This window comes from Vespa mandarinia, chromosome 23, assembly GCF_050613455.1.
Source record: "Vespa mandarinia isolate Hongniang chromosome 23, ASM5061345v1, whole genome shotgun sequence".
Taxonomy (NCBI): Eukaryota; Metazoa; Arthropoda; class Insecta; order Hymenoptera; family Vespidae; genus Vespa; species Vespa mandarinia.
Window position 1 is genome coordinate 2,876,955 of NC_140832.1, and position 4,822 is coordinate 2,881,776.

Here is a 4,822-nt window from a genome sequence, read left to right on the forward strand (position 1 = left end):
TTCTCTCTTTTTCTTCTCTCCCATCCTCTCTCTCTGTCTCTCTTTCTTTATATATATATATATATATATATATATATCATCCGCCCACCATCTCTTTCATTTTCGTGGATGAATGTATTTCCACGTTGTTAGATCCTTTAGAGTGCTTTCGTATCATTTACTTACTTATTATTCTATCGGTTATGAGTACTCTTAGCCATTAATAATTCTTCTTCGTCACTTCTTCCCTCTCCCTTTTACAGAATCTAACTCATCTCCACTTTCCTGTTCTTGTCTCTTTCTTCCTTACTTACTTACTTACTTACTTACTTACTTACTTAAATATATACGATATCCTACGTGATTCAACAAATTTTCTACCATTAATGGTGGATTCGTTCTCATTTGAATGCTCGAATTGAAATATTTTTGCAATGCCTCACCTTTTCAATCCTTCTTTAACTTTTTCGTTCTTTCTGAGAAACGCAAAGGAGTAATAAGTACTTACTTTAATATCTACTTTTGGCAAATAAATAAGAAGCGAGAAACTGGTGTCTTTGAATCGATTTACAACACTTCCCTTTCATTTGCCGGACTTATGCCAGGTGAATTATTACGGTGCACTTTAAGAGAAAAGATCAAAAGAGGGGAAATCGAGTTTCACGATCTCTTCCTTATTTCCTTGTCGTTGATTGCGCCCCATCCTCTCTATCAGATCTTGGGACACTTTTGAAGAAATTATTTAGGCGTTTTCAACGAATTAATTATGAACGATGTATTACCGTCATCTTTATCATTTCTGTATTATAATCTCAATATCGTAAATTATTAAGATATACAGAGAACTATTATCTTATATATCAATTTTATGTACCGTGTTAACACATTGTTGCAATGGGTCACGTAAATTATGCAAATACAAAATTATATGCAATGTTTATTTGTTTGAGAATATTGCATATTTTTTTTTTAAATAGATTTTACGATTTATTATAAAAGAAAAAAAAAATGAATATAATTCATCGATCAGCTTTGGGCTAATAGAGTCATCATTGAAAGCATTAATTTTTTTTTATAACATAAAGATCGTCCTAACATATTTAAACGGCCAAATTATATGAACTGATAACATTCGTTTTTTGAAATTTAATCGAAGCATACTTATATTTAATTTCATTGATACTAATCGACGACCATTAATTTATATTAATACTTAAGATGTTTAAGTTAGAGATAGGATATATAGATACGTATTATATATACTATGTTATATATATATATATATATATAAAATTTATGGATGTTCTACTGTGGATTTAAAAGCAAACATCGATGTTGTAGAGAGAACTATCGATGAGCCCCCTCAAAAAAAAAAAACAAAAACAAAACAAAACAAAACAAAACAAAGCAAAAAAAAGAAAGAAAACCATACAACTACACACTGGTTTGAGCGATTCGTTCGGAACAACGGCAAAACAGGAAAAAAGAAAAAAAAAAAAGTCAAAAAAGAAAAGCAAAAAAAAGTCTACTTGGCGAGCGAAAATCGCCAAAGATTTACAGGAATGGACGAGTGAATCGACGCGGAACCGTTTTAGGGCTTCGAGAGGAGTACCGGTAAAAGAGGTAGAGTAGGAGTAGGGTAGAAGAACAGGAGGGGTGGAGTGGAGAGGAGGAGGAGGGGTACTAAACCAGCAACGAATTCGTGCATCTCCCGTATTTCATCCCCTAGCCAAATCGATCGTACATCTACAGGCTCACCGAATAATTCCTGTCGCAGGCAGAATAGGTAAACCTGGAATTTATTACGCGTCCGTTGCACCATGGCGGAGCGGGAAGTCGGAAATCGGCTCCAGACGCTCTGAAAATCGCTCTGATTATTCGAGTGTAAAACGAACCCCTTCTATTTCGGTTAAAATACATATCACCGTACTCCTCTTCCTCTTCGAAAAGATAGATAGAGAGAGAGAGAGAGAGAAAGAGAGAGAGAGAGAGGAGAAAAGGAGAGATCCTACAAATAAATCCATGGGTTTTGATGGCCTGTTCCAACGAGGAATAACATAATACTTTTTGGAAAATGTATGAACGTTCATAACGTTATCATCCTTATCATCCTTATCATCCTTATCATCCTAACTCGGAATATTCTCCTCAAAAAGTTCTAATCCTTTTCCCCGATCGAATATCGTTAAGAAATTATTATCCCACATCGAAGCGTACAATTTGTATATTCTACATTTTAAAATGAAGTTCGTTCTTTCGTTTCCTTTTTCTTTTTTTTTCTTTCTTTTTTTTTTCTTTTTTTGTTTTTTCTTCTTTATCCTGATTGTATAATAAAAGAAGAACGAAGAATAAAGGAAAGAAAGAAAATTAAACGGAAAAGAAGAAAAAAGAAAAAAAGAGAGAGAGAGAGAGAGAGAGAATTAAAATTGTCAGCCGTCATAGAAGTACAACGACGTAACGTAAGTACCTATTATGGGCGAGGAATTGGCGAATTGTTTCTTGCTTTTTTTTTTCTCTTTTTTCTTTTTTCTTTTTTCTTTCTTTTTTTTTGCTTGGTCATAACGATTACGAAAAGGGGAAGACGAAGAAGGGAAGGAAAAGATAGAAGAAGAAAAAGAAAAAGAAAAGAGAGAGAGAGAGAGAGAAAAAGAGTAAAGTCTCGAAAGAAGAAAATTAGATCGCGTTTCAAGAGCAAAGAGGGTGAGTCAAGACGATAGAGGGTTTGTAGTATAGCAGGAGGACTCACTGGCGAAGGTAGATAGAGGGATGCGAGGTCGTTAACGATCCAATACAAAGCCGTAACCGGAGTGGATGTCGCCTCTCGGTCTCCTCGAGGCATGCACCCCCTTGAAGCTCTCAGGTCCTTTCGTGAAACGCCGTAGAATGAGAGAGAGAGAGAGAGAGAGAGAGAGAGAGAGAGAGAGAACAAGGTGGATAGCTAGAGAGATTCAGGAAGGGGCAAGAGAGAGACACGGGACCGCCACCCACAATTCCGCTTGCGGGCACTGTAATTTGCTGTATGCATGCATCCAGAGATGGATAGACACGGCCAGGCAGCCGAGCAGGCGCGGGAGATCTATGGATTTATGCAAATGCAGGCAGTTAGAGTCCCGAGCAGCCTCCGCCGTTGAATAATGCGTTGATAAGATAGGAGCCTAGCGCTCATATGCCGTTACCTACCCTACCATCCGCCATTGATTTGTCACCCTTCCGTTCTCTCTTACTCTAGATCTAACTCTAGTCTCTCTCTCTCTCTCTCTCTCTCTCTCTCTCTTTCTTTCTCCCTTTTTCGTAATCTTTCTCTTTCTTGCTATTCTTTCTATTCCTTCGTAGAACACATCTTGACTCACCAAGTTTTCCGCTCGTACGTCCGATTCTCGGGGTTACACTTTCACGTGAGTTTCTAATGATAAAGTTAGCTCTGCCGATAGAAAAATTACAGAGGAGCTGGCAATGCAGTTCATGATCGGAATTCATGATGCAGTTTGAACGGGTACGGAATATAAATTGGTATTTCGATATTTCAGAGGACCAAATCAGGTAGGAGTTCATCGTGTGTTTATAAACTTATCCCTCCCGTAGGAAGGATTTGGCTCTCATCATCATTTTCTTTTATTTTTCTCAATTCGAAATATTTGAGGAATCATTGCAACGCTCGCTATGTTTGGAGAGTATATCGAAAGGAGACGCAGTGCTGACGTTGCTCTATCGAGATACATGTATACCTTCTCTCTCTTTCTCTCTTGCTCTCGTTCGCTCGCTCGCTCGCTCGCTCGGATATGCGTCCTGATTCGATGAGCACAGCATCCTTGCTCGATGCAGCCCTTGCTTGGATACAGAGAGTTGGATCGTATCGGTGACTGCACGGAAGAGAAGCGATCGAGCGTATTTGAGAAGTGACTTTCAAAGGATCTCTTTTGATTCTCTTTGGACTGCGAATAGGTACATTTTATCTTTTCATTAGCGTCCTCGCCTTCGAAGGAATCGAAGTAAAGAATTGCCAGGAGAAGGTATCCTACTGTGATATTATTACTCGCTCTATACTTCAAAGCGTTACTTTCGATTTATTGAAATTGCTGAGAGTCACCAAAGTGAATTTAAAGGCGAGAGTCGATGACAACCGGGTTCGCAGAAGTGTTACTGTAAATGGTACGTCAAAAAAAAAAAAAAAAAAAAAAAAGGAAAAAAGAAAGAAAATAAAAGAAAAATATATAATATTCATTATTGTTATATAACATATCTACATACTTAAATACGTATATATATATATATATATATATATATATATATATTTTCCTTTTTTCCTTTTCGTAACCATAATGTATCCACGTTAAACGTATTTGATAAAAGTTTTTCGCTGAAACGAGCTCGTTTAGTCGTTCTACCGTTAACAATATAATTTAATTGTTCCTTTTTATTTAATCGTTCGCGAGTCGTGCAAACGTCCCGCGATGGATTAGCTATCAACAGCTCGGCATTGAACACTGCATTTCCATTACAAATCGGATTTCTAGCCAGACGAGGGAGGGATAGCGATCTCGAAACGAGTAAGGGTGGCGTGGTGGGATAAAGGGGTAGGCATACCAGTGGCGGGGAAGTGGATGTAAAAAAAACAAACAATAAAATAACGACGATAAACAGTGAAAACATGTTGCTGCAATAAGCTTTTCTACCCCTCCAACCTACCCCTCCCCTCCCCCCACCCCGCCCTATTCCATCCCTTTTCGGTGTGATATAAACCTGCAGACAGGAAATCGCATCGTCGCCAACGAAAATCGTAATGAGATTTACTCTCTGGACTTCCGCAAATTACGGTACGGTATATAGTTTGCGCATAACGCGT